Raw genomic sequence first — 13,635 nt, forward strand, 5'->3', positions numbered from 1 at the left:
TTCTTGTATAAAAAGTTCTACTACTTCAATAATGTTGTTAAAAACAGTATTTAGTTTATACAGGCTGAGAGCTGCCGTGATACCAAGGCTACCGTAATTTTTGTTTTCATTTGGCCTAGGGAAAAAAGTTTATATGTGCCATTTTGTCCCTAAAATTGGTACCGACCGGCTTTTTTACATTTGTTTATATGTCATCTGTAACATATTTACTGTTGTATATTTATTTTAGTGCCTACATTTGTTTCAGTACAATATTTTTTTTCGCCTACAACGTATTGTGTACTGTACAAGTCGCGCCTGTTATAGAAATTTGTAGAATATTCTTGAGTAAGAATCACCAATATTCATTTTACGAAAATGAGCTAGAACATTCTTGTTGAATTTTCTACAAATTTGCGTGCTTCGTATAAAAGGCAGCCAGCCGAAAGACAGTAGAAGAAGTAATATTATTGGTCAGCTAAAGTCATTGTGCTATGGGCCCGGCATGGCCAAGCGTGTTAAGGCGTGCGACTTGTAAACTGAGGAGCGCGGGTTCGCATCCCCGTCGCGCCAAACATGCTCGCCCTTTCAGCCGTGGGGGCGTTATGATGTTACGGTCAATCACACTATTTGTTGGTGAAAGAGTAGCCCAAGAGTTGGCGGTGGGTGGTGATGACTAGCTGCCTTCCCTCTAGTTTTACACTACTAAATTATCACCGATAGCCCTCGAGTAGCTTTGTGCGAAATTCAAAACAAACAAACAAACATTGTGCTATAGGCTTAGAAACTATAAATGTGATTAATGCCTATTAATCGGAAAAAATGCATAATATGATCAGGAACATTTATAGATTTTGAAATTACAAACCGTTCAACTTCAGTGAGGCCCGGCATGGTCAGGTGTTTAAGACACTCAACTCGTAATCCGATGATCGCGGGTTCGAATCCCCGTCACACCAAACATGCTCGCTATTTCAGTTATAATGTGACGGTCAATTCGTTGGTAAAAGAGTAGCCCAAGAGTTGGCAGTGGGGCAGTGATAGCTAGTTGCCTTCCCTCTAGTCTTACACTGCTAAATTAGAGACGACTAGCGCACATAGCCCACATGTAGCTTTGCGCGAAATTCAGAAACAAACAATCAACTTCAGTGAATTGCTTCGAACGTTAGGATTTCTACAAATACAAAAAAAATAATCATCGATAAAAGTCAGCGGTGTGAAGACAATCAAGTTAGGTAGCTAAGGCAAGGTGTGATGATATCAACTCAGAATTAACTTGCTCTCCGTAGACGTAGATCGTCGATAAAATATTCAGTTCTAAGTCCGATATAAGACTCCGTATTGTTTGTAAGTATGTAAAACTATTGGGCCTGGCATGGCCTAGCGCGTAAGGCGTGCGACTCGTAATTCGCGGGTTCGAACCCCTGTCGCGCCAAACATGCCAAAAACTAATATTTGGATTAAGGACAAGCCTGAAGTAAAGGGGATGAGAAAAATATGACATGTAAGCATACCATGGGTTTTCCGTTTTCTTATATTGGTGTGGCTTTGTTCAACATTTATGAGCTGCACATAACCTGCAACACTGTAGAAGCAGTTACAAGTACACGAATGTGTGTTGTACCATTATTACCAGCCCACAAAGTGTAACACTCAAAAATTTCTGCAGCTAATGATTTCCAGAGTTATGCAGCAAGAAATACCACAGACTTTGTACAACACAAATACTGGTGTGAACCAAGGTATAATCCACACTTGTGTTAAAACTTGATGGATATCATTCTGGTCATGAGTGAATCAAAATGTTCAGCATTGTTACAACCACTATATGGAATGCAACACTCAAAGGAAACGCTGGTCGAAACAGAATAAACTTCAATGGAGAATTGTTGAGTCTCCTTTGCATAGGATGGCCCTGGATATTACTAACAGTGAAGAAGATGCATGAAAGTGTTGAAACTAGCTTCTCTAATATCAGACTTCTGACAGTTTGTTCCATTTACTGTGATTTCTCACTAATTGCTATACACGATATTGTGTTCTGTTATCATTAGATGATTAGTCATTGGAACCATAAATACCTACCAGCTCTTACTGTATAAACTTTACCTCTCATCAAAGTTACGGCACTTGCTTGCTTTACAAGTTATTGAATGGTATTGGAAAGCCCAGTGTAAGAGAACCATTAATTTGCAAAATTAACAATTGAAATAAAGTAATGTTCACTGTTTTCTGAACAGTTACGTAGTGATGTCTAACGGAATGTATAAGCTAAACTTAAAACCTTCTACTTGACTTTTTACAGTTCAATGAGTTGCTAATCTTTATAATCACAGACCGAAAAGAGCTGGCATTTCTTACTTTTCATGCTATAGAATAATGGTAAAATTCAATACATGTACTATCGATTAAAGATGGTCAGAATGTCCATGTGAAAGAAAACTAAGTGATTAAAAAACATTTATAACCTCTTATTTTCGAAGACAGAGTGAATGTTCTGAAGTGAAATGCCATCCAATGCTTTGAGAAATCACTTCAATAATGCTATATAGAGCATATCACCTTAGGCTCATTAGATGTTTCATCAATATTTAAGAAAAAATGTCAGATCTACGTGTGAGTCCGTTTTTTTCTGAATTTGTGTTGAAATACAGTAATAACAATATGAACTTTAATCTTGAAATATAAATGAATTTAGTTTGATGGCTTCTAGATAACACCACTATCGCTACAGATCATAACTTCAGCACTTGAGTGTTACTGAAATGTTCGTATTGTAACTATATATGAGCTGTATAAACTATTAAAGCAATTGAAAAAGGGCAGTGACAACGTATATACATACGTTACCATATGTATATACAAGCAAGCATACCATGTAACAACACGTGTTTAAAACATTACGCTGAATATTTCACAGATAATTTCAACAAATTAAAACAAACGAAACAACCACGCCCGGAAAATGCTTATAAAGAACAAAACATGAGGAAAATTAGAAGAAAATAACGAGAGCGCCTAAGTGTTCTCAAGAAAAAATTAGCTGTTATGCGAACTAGACAGGTATTGTATATATGATGAAGAGAGTCCTAAGCACCTCTCTCCGATAAACTTATACGTTAGATCATTAAGCTAAATTAAGTTTAAAAAATAACAATAATAATATAAAAAGCAAAATAATATAATAATAATGCAATTAATATATATATGTAAATGCTAGTGCTAAAATAAAACAGGCCACCTATGTTCTAGACTTAGAAAATCTGAAAGAACAATATACATGGACATTGCCCTGAAAAGGGCCTGAGTTATGCTCATCACTCTGGCCCTCAAGTATTTACTTTAAATATATTAATAAGTCCACTCTAACAATGAAAAGGAAGGGGGAAGAGGTCTAGTGTACCTAACCCTCCTGAGTATACAAATTTATATACCCAAACACGTAGAGAGAGTGTGTTCTCAACGACAAGAATCGATTAATTTTAGGTTAAATTACTGCATAAAGTGAAGTGTTATTGGGTAATATACTGTTGTTGTGAGTTATATTAATACTTAGAGAATGTTTCACTTTTAACATTGAAAGATTCTAGAGGTTTGTGAATTTTCCATGGAAAATCAACAGTAAAAAAAAAAAAGAAGAGATTTACACTATAACCAAAGAGAAAGAGAGAAAACAGTTTTACCTGGTGATTCTCAGTAGCGTAGTGCAAAGATATTTTGACTGGATAAAGTTAAAATATTAACGAATGAGCGAAATTTTGATTAGTACGTGAAATTAAAAAATCATGGCTATGATATCATAAATTTCTACACGATATATGGGAATATTTTTAGTCATGCAAAATGAAATACCTTTAATAAACAGCTGTCTACTCTCAATATTTTTCATAACAAAATGTAGTTTCGAATCATGAAAATGCTAAATTTAAGAGTAGTGGGGAAGAAGGAAGTTCCACCTCCTAAACAGAACCTTGTAATCAATGCACTATGAAAAACAATTGAGAATGTTGACCGAAACTATTGCTCAAAGATGAGATTAGAACTGCCTAACTCTAGTCAACCTAACTATGTAGGATCAATTTGTCTCAACCTCCATTTCTTCCTACTGGAGCTGGGTTCTGTCTATGAAGCTAAGTTAAATAACTCAGGGTGCATGTTTCCATTGTATAGAAGGAGAAATATCAAAAAATAAGAACACAGGTCGAATGCAAACCTACGGAAACTAGGGAACAGGAAGTATTCGAGTTCCTTGGATAAACATTCTATAGATAATAGCGGGCGTGAGAACATAATAAGACTGTAAGATTGTAGGTGTGTTGTTTGACCTGTTTCTAGTTCAAACTCATAATGAAATGTTATGATTTCCCCTTATACTTACACACTCAGCTGGATATTTGACCAATTAGAACTTGATTAAACTTTCAATTAAAATCTGGGCTTTCAGTATTTAAGGTCAAGTTTTAGCCACAACCAATCTTTATTTAATTGATTAGCTAGTTATTTCCTGACTTTCATAATACTGAGAAACATTCCATGTTTGCTCACAGAGATATCTAATGTCTTCAAAGAAATACTAACGTCTGTTAGTAATGTTCTAAATCTATAAACATTCCTGGTCAAATATTTGTACTTTTTGATAAATAAGCGTTTATCACAGCTAGAGTTTCTGAAAATTATAGTTTTCTAACCATAGTAAACCAACAATATTCTCAAAAGTGTCTCTTGACGAGTCGATTTATGAACTTTAAGTGGGTTTCTCATAAGTTCAGTTAGCAACAATGTAAACAATATTGTGGACTCTTACACTCGAGAACCTTCTACAAATTTAAAGAATAGACGGGACTTTCGCAACACGTATTTAACAATATATAAGCTAGATGCATTTCTAAATATACATTTTCATTTAAAACAAACATCAAAGCCCAGTATGGCCAAATGGTTGAGGCACTTGACTCGTAATCTGAGAGTCGCACCAAATATTCTCGCCCTTTAAATAAGCCGTGGTAGCATTTTATGTTACAATCAGTCCCACTTTTCATTGGTGAAAGAGTAGCCCAAGAGTTGGTGATAGATGGTAATGACTGTCTGCCTTCCCTCTATTCTTAAACTGCTAAATTAGGGACGGCTAGAACAGATGACCCAAGTGTAATATCAAAATTCAAAAACAAAGGAACAAACAACAATATTAAAATAAATATATAGTAGAAAATCCGTTATACCTCTCTCCTTACAGAATTAAGAATCGCTGCCACTCAATAAATATCATGCTCGACGACATGTAGAAGACATTGATATATAGCTCATTTGCAAGAGGCCAGGTATGGCCAAGCGTGTTAAGGCGTGCCACTCGTAATCTGAGGGTCGCGGGTTCGCATCCCCTTCGCGCTAAACATGCTCGCCCTTTCAGCCGTGGGGGCGTTATAATGTGACGGTCAATCCCACTATTCGTTGGTAAAAGAGTAGCCCAAGAGTTGGCGGTGGGTGGTGATGACTAGCTGCCTTTCCTCTAGTCTTACACTGTTAAATTAGGGACGGCTAGCACAGATAGCCCTCGAGTAGTTTTGTGCGAAATTCCAAAACAAACAAACAAATCATTTGCAAGAGTATAAAGAGGTTATGCAGTGATAGCATTGATCTTCACACTGAAAAGTGTGACACTCAAATTACAGCCCTGAGGGGCTCCAAGATCCTGTGGAAAAAAACAGGAAAGCGTCGAGCCCAAATGAACTTGGAATCATTGGTCCAATAAAAAGATTTTTATAAAAGTGGTATCGTAAAAAAGCTGTACTTCCCCCTGTAAGCCTTCTCAAAATCAAATAATATGTAAACAAGATATTGTCGCTTGAGAAAGGCTTCTTTAATCGACGAATCAAGTTGAATCAGATGGTTCAGAGTGGAGCACTGTCGTTGGAACCAACATTGGATGGGCGAGAGTAGGATGTTTGATTCGATGAACTAAACATGATGAGCATTAACCATTCTTTTTAAAACAATACAACGACAGCTCATTAAAGCAAGTGGACGATAATTAGAAGGAATTTTGGGTTCCTTCCCAAGTTTAGAGAAAGAGGGGTAATAACCCAGTGTCAAGCATCAGGAAAATCATTCTCATGCAATATCTGGTTGAAAACAACGAGAATAATAACAAGAGAGGCAAGAGAGACAAATGGTGTAATATCTCATAGTGAATATCAGCAGGACAGATTGATTTATTGCCTGACCAATGAAGAACAAGCTTGAGTTCGCCAGTGTAAAGGGGCGATTACAGTCATAGAAATGTTTAGCCTGAAAGGAAAGAGGCGATTGCTCTGTTCGATACTTGATGGTCCAGAAGGTAGGGGATGAAACAGAAATGCTAGATACACGAGCAAAAGCTTTTGCTGCGACTATCGACGATGCTTTGGGTATCAGAAACTTCCTGGTTATTGGAGAGCAAGTTCAAAAGGAGATAAGCATACTACTCACTGACCTTCCAAATATTGTTCCATATGATTTTCGAACTGGTGATAGAAGAGACACTAGTTGTGAACTTAATTCAAGATTCCTTTTAGTTTAGGTGTCTTACCTGCCGAGCATGGCAGCAGTCCCACTGAGAAGCAATAAAGTTTGAAAATATGTGATACTTACGAAAGGTATCCCATGCCCGTTTTTGAGGATTCTGTGCCATTTGGCAGGCAGAGCTCCACCATGGACGAGGATACTAAGAAAAATGTGTTGAGGTTTCAGGAGTGCGTTGACCAGCTTCCTAGATAGTACAGTCAGTCACTGCCACCACACAGTCGTGTACTGATGTCATACTCACGATTGCACGATCAAGTTCCGAGAGAGCTAGCGGGTCGGGTGGTGTAGTCCACAGTCAGCTTCCCTCAATATATTAATCAAATGACCGCTGCTTCCTGGGTAACTGTCAACCCTCCAAGAAAAGTGAAGGGGAGCAGACAGACAGATCAATAGCAGTAGCAGACTGACTAGGTCCATGTAAATAAGTATAAGAACCAGTACTACAGAGAGAAAGGTTGTGATCCTAGAGCATATGCTCTACAGAAAGACCCCAGCATTAAAAAGAGAACAGCAATTGTTCAATGAGAGCATCAAAGTCTGACTTATTAGGTCTTTTCAAGAGATAGGTATAAAGGTGAAACAATGATGGAACGACACGTATAAACACGGATGGCGATAGGGCAGTGATGTGTGGCTTGAGCAGTAGTGCCACCCCTCCAAGCACTCGTCCATCACAAAATCTGTCATTCCAGTATAACGAAAATTAATGAAAGGTGAGTGTAGGACCATGTTTCAGAAACATTTCCTGCAAGGAAAAACACATGGGGTAACAGGAATCAATCATGGCCTTATTGTCATCCATATTAAAATGGTAACCTTGAAAGTTCCACTGTATCAATGTGGACATTTTTATTTAGGTGGAGGAGAACTTTTAGGTTTATGCCCAAATAGTTTTTTGTACTAAAAGGAGGTTTGCAGACCTCCCTTAATTCTGTCTTGGATCAAATGGGCAAGTCTCTGTCAGTAGATGTAAATTCTAGTGGCTGAGAGCGAGAAGAAATAATCATTATACATCTCAGAGCTGAAGAAGATGGACTCAAGCATATGCCAGAAGCTAGGGACGAAGAAAGTGGGCCCGTGTAGTCACTAAAAAGAATGGTGGGAACAGAGAGAAGATTAGACGTGAACTTGTCAACAAGCTTATCCGAGGGGAGAGTAAAATAATCTGCACATGGTTTGAAAACGACTATGTTGTTGGCACAGACAGATTTATCTGCACTCCCACTGAAACAGTAGAATGTAGTGCAGCAGCAAATGACTGAGATGGATATGGGGACAATAACTTCTAAACCTTGAAGTAAGAAATGTTGTGAAATGTTTTCAAACACTGTACCTCTTTCTCCTCTACCCACCTAAATCAAGAATGAAAATACAAGGGTTGGAAACCACTACAATTATTACAGTTAGGGTCTAATTCGCATTCATGCATCACGATATTTGCCACTGCAATGAGCACATGCCAAAAAACCACGACATGATGTTTCTGAATGTGACTGAACCACTGACGCTGATATAACTGAGATGGTTGGGAAAACACCTCTGTACCTTAAAATTCTGATAACCCACCTTAACAGTAGCGCAAATGTCAAATGTAGGACATCGGAAGGCAGCATAATTCCATCATTGCGAGTGGAAATACGTATCACTGCAGATATTCCTTAGGTAGAGATACTAGCGAGGATCTCTCACTCGGAGATGTTTTTCAAGTCCATCTCAATAATAACTCCTCGTGAGAAGTAATCTCAATGAGTATATTTTCAATTAACTTCGAACGAAAGAGGAGTTCATTATGTTTTGGGGTGGATGTTTCCACCAAGATGTCTCCAAAACGTAGCTTATTGACTGACTTAAGAGCCCCTATAGCCTCCTCTGAATAAAAAATGGAGGCATTTGCCCTAACGATTTGTCTAACAAAGAATGTACTATAAGATAATGAGATGCAGGTGTAGAAGAAGGTTCAAAGACTTCCAGACATAGTAGTTTACCAATGAGATTGTTTTATTATTTTATTTTTATTTGAACTTGGGGGATCCATAACATCAGATAAAATATTCAGTGCCTACTGATCTCACCCATCATGGAAACCTACAAGGGGACGTACTAAAATGCAAAACAATGACAATGCAGCAATGTCGAGATTTCATGAGCACTATATCCAAACACCAGCGTCAGAAACAATGTCCACGACAACTATTGAAAACATCTAACACTGATACTCAGATGACCCTTGCCCAAAAGGATGAGTTGATTGACCCTAGGAGCCACCTCAAGGCTACAGTAATTCAAAAGTAAAGTGGTGTGTTAGAATTGGACTCCTCAACCACCAGCATTCTATACTCTCCTTCACAGATCACCACACAGGTCAAATACATGGTTGTATTTTAGATCCAAGAAGAGGTAAACTGACAGTACATAACCTTCTCTGAGACAAAGCCTCCTTGCCATGTACAGGAATCTATCTAGAGGAGCATGAAAATGTTTGAACACAAATATTATCTTTTTGGTTTAAAATAATCAATAATCACACGACTGAGGCATTTGTGGGATAAGTTTTAAAGAAGAAACGATTTTTTGGTTAGGTTTCCATATGTGATAAATTTTACAAAAACTGAGACAATTTTTGCCTAATTTTGGGCCAAAAAATGTCTCATAACTTTTTCACAAATTATGTGGAACATAAATGACTTCCCTTGGGAAATTTATAAGTAACTCTCAATATTTCATAAATACATGCTTTGGTTTGTTTGTTTATTTGTTTTGAATTTCGAGCAAAGCTAAACGAGGGCTATCTGCACTCGCCGTCCCTAATTTAACAATGTTAACTTAGAGGGAAAGCAGCTAGTCATTACCACCCACTGTCAATTCTTGGGCTACTCTTTTACTTACAAATAGTGGGTTTAACTGTCACATTATAACGTATCCATGATTGAAAAGGGCAAGCATGCTTGGGTGAGGAGGATTTGAACCCTCGATCCTCAGATTATGAGTTGAGTGCCTTAACCACCTGGCCATGCCGGGCCACATACTTTGGAAACAACGATTTGATAAGCTACAGCTCAGTTCTCTGAAGCTGGCGCATTTGGTGGTGTCTATTTTCTCACAAGCACACCATTTGTGAAAAAGTAATCATGTGGAATTTTTCCAGTACAAATTTTGGGAGTGTGTATTTAAATAGTGAAGAGATAGCTGGGTCATTTTTTTTGCTCGGCAATCAGTTTACTTCTAGCATACGAAACTTCAACAGGTGAATCATATCCTTCACTTTTATCTTTGTCATTCACCAAAGAATCTTTGGTTGAACAATTATTTCCAAGATCACCATTGGATTAAAAAAATAAGACAAATCTATAATATTATCCTCTGAGTACGTGTGTATAATTTATTTTTGAGTTAATATCTTAGTCTGAGTTCGCGTCAGCACACAAGGGGAAACATCCGGATTCCCCTCAACAACAACATTATCCTTAGATGAAAGAGTGACCATCTCGCTAATAACTTTGGCTTTGGCAACAGCTTTTACCCCAGCAAAATCGTTTCCCAACAATAATGATACACCCTTAATTCGCATAGTAGGTCTAACTCAACCACAATTGGTCTCAAACTAGGTCTAATCCTAAATACATGTTATGAATAAAAACATTACCAAAGCCACTCTCATTACCCTGAACAATAACAAATTTACCAGTGGCAGAATTCGAATCTAAAGGCAATATATTTCTTACCAACAGTGATAGTTTAGCCCAAGTATCAGTTAGAATACGTATGGGTACGTGATTAGTAGTGTCATTTGTCAAAGACATAGAACCAACAGGCACAAATGGTCTAAATTTTTCCCTAACTACATCAGCTTTCTTACCAGTGGTCAAATCAACAACATTGGGTGGTCTGATGAAACTACGTCCATATGTGGATATTAACGCATTAGGTGCTGCCTTCTTTTCTTTTTTTCTTTCTCAAACAGCAACAGTTGGACATAGCATGACCAAGTTTCTTACTAAAATGGCATACATGATGATTTTGATGAAGTTTTATCCCGAGTGTGTGCAAACTTGGAACTAGAAAAACTCGATTTTTAAAAGAATCATGAAACTTATTGGATTCAACAGATACAGATTTTTGTTGAAATTGTAGGAATTTAATTTTTATGAAAAGTGGTTTTATATGTTAAAATGTAATCATTTGAAAGAGCAGCTGCTTCCTGTAGTGTTTCAACATTCTTTTCATCCAAGTAAGTTTTGATGTCATCACATGTACAATGTTTTAATTTCTCAATTAGACATAATCGTCTTGGTTTGTCAAAACTGTTGCCAATATGCATAGAATTCCAATATCGATAAAAATAAACTTCTTTTTCATAGGCGAATTCCATATAAGCTTGACTATCTTTATTGTGATAATATCGAAACATTTAGTACTAACTCGTATGCTTTGAGAATAGCTGCTTTAACCTTATCACAATCCATTCAGTCTTCTAGAGAGACAGTGGCATAAGCTTCTTGTGGTTTACCAGTTAAAATCCTCTGTAATAATAATGACCATTTTTCAATGGGTCACTCCATGGTTTGAGCAACCTTCTCAAAATGTTATAAATATTTATCAATTTCATTTTCAATAAATGCTGGATCTTTAATATATTGATTAAATTCAAAATTGTCATTTTATTCTAGTTGTTCGGATTTGAGTCTAATATCCATTTCTTTAAGCCCAGTTTCTTTCTTGGCTTCGATATGAGCTTATTCGGCCTCGAGACTGTTTACTTTTTCTTTCAGCTTCTATATGGGCTTACTCTTTCTCTTTTTTCAACTTCTACACGAGCTCGTTCTTGTTCAGCCTCGAATCGTTTGTTTCTCTTTCATCATTGATACAGGTTTGTTCCCGCCCAATTTCTTTGTGTCTTAACTAGATTACTAATTTATCTTTATCATCCAGTTCTGATTAGCTAATGCAGACATTAAATTATTCCGCTATTGATTCCACAAATAACAAATCATCATCGACTAATATCTCAATAGTACGCTTTCTTACTTCCTTTTTCTCATTGATTTCTTAACTGCTAATTCTAATATTTTAGTAATTTAAAAGCAATTCAATTTTTTTATATCTTTTAGTTGTTTGAAGGATAATCAGATATGATCATATCTTTTGGCGCTGATAAATATAAATTGAATTATGATTTTATTTTAATTTAGAACGAATTTTGTCTCTGATTCATATCCTGGCCCGGCATGGCCTAGCGCGTAAGGCGTGCGACTCGTAATCCGAGGGTCGCGGGTTCGCGCCCGCGTCGCGCTAAACATGCTCGCCCTCCCAGCCGTGGGGGTGTATAATGTGACGGTCAATCCCACTATTCGTTGGTAAAGAGTAGCCCAAGAGTTGGCGGTGGGTGGTGATGACTAGCTGCCTTCCCTCTAGTCTTACACTGCTAAATTAGGGACGGCTAGCACAGATAGCCCTCGAGTAGCTTTGTGCGAAATTACAAAACAAACAAACAAACAAAGCGATTCATATCCTGGATAAGCCCTCCAATTTATTATGTCACGTATTATAATTCATCTCGGACGACCCTCCGAAACATTACTTTATATATAAAAATTTCAAATAGCCTTAAACCTAGTTAACCACTTATTTAAATTTAGAAATTAGTTAAATATTAATATGTATAAAATTTATTATATTTGCCAAAAAAGACTGATACACATAATCTTCCAATCTTCTTTCTTAAAACAAATATATTTTAATATACAAACAACAATAACATTTATAATAATGGTTATTATAAATAAGTTTTACATAAATATTTTGCAAACTTGCAAACAATAATGAGTCTTCTGTCTGCTCTGGAACTGAACATTTTATCGACGGTTTACGAAGAGCGAATTAATTCTATGTTGATACACAGATACATTTTACATGACGGGAAGCTAGCTCGCTTCTTCACACGTGAGTTTGTTTTCCCAAGTATCTAATGTTTTCGTAAGAATATTAACGTTCGAAGTTAATTCAGTTTGTAATTTTCTAAATCTATAAACGTTCCAGGACAAATATCTGTAGTTTTCTTATTACCAAGCATTTATCACAGTTAGAGCTTCCAAAGTTTATTGTGTACTAACTGTAGATAACCAACAATATAAATGAAAACTGTTTCTTAGCTCGTCGATTTATAAACTTTAGTTGAGGTTCTTGAAAGTTCAGTTGGTAACGATGTAAAGCATATACTGTTAATTCTTACACTTGAGGATCTTCTACAAATTTAGTAAACAGCCGGGACTTTCAAAACACATATTCGACACGGAAATTTACATGCATTTCTCAATATATATTAACTTGAAACAAACATGAATATTAAAATAATTATATAGTAAAAAATCTGTTACATTCCAAATACAAAACGCTTTTTAAAATAATGTGTATAGTAATTTAAATATGTAGTAACGGTTAATCTGAAGATGACAAAGGAAAGTCGAAACTTTGTCCTCTGCTTATCAATAAGAGTGTTACTATCCATACCAGCCGTTCTGAGATACGTCCTTTATGTTAAGGACTAAGGAATCGACCATTGACTACTCGGATGGGACCTACATATAGTTGTCATCAGCAGAGTACACCCACAAATAACAACACTTAGCCCACTAACTGATGAGACTCCAGAGTTGTAAATACAGTTTTGGAAAATGGCCACCAAATAGGCAATATGACTCCTTACTCTATCTCGCTACGGGTAAGTCGAAGTGCGTATGTCACAACCTGTTGCCACCTAATGGCACAGTAGTATGTCTGCGGACTCACAATGCTAGAAAACGGGTTTCGATACCCGTGGTGGGCAGACCACAGATGGCCCATTATGTAGCTTTGTGTTTAATTCCAAATAATCAATCAATCACGACCTGTTACCTGTTCAAAATCTAGTTATACTGCTTTATTGTAAATGTACACGATTAAACTTTGCATCAAAATGTACTTAATAAGTGAAATTTTCATATCACGCAAGTTTCAATTTCTGGATTTTGTAAAGAAGTATTTAAATAAATCCGCAAACTCTCCTAGTATGGAAATCATGACATTTGTCCTCTTGCTTCTCGGCCTTCTCCCTTTTAC

The sequence above is a fragment of the Tachypleus tridentatus genome, chromosome 10 (genome assembly GCF_004210375.1).
Source record: "Tachypleus tridentatus isolate NWPU-2018 chromosome 10, ASM421037v1, whole genome shotgun sequence".
Lineage (NCBI taxonomy): Eukaryota > Metazoa > Arthropoda > Merostomata > Xiphosura > Limulidae > Tachypleus > Tachypleus tridentatus.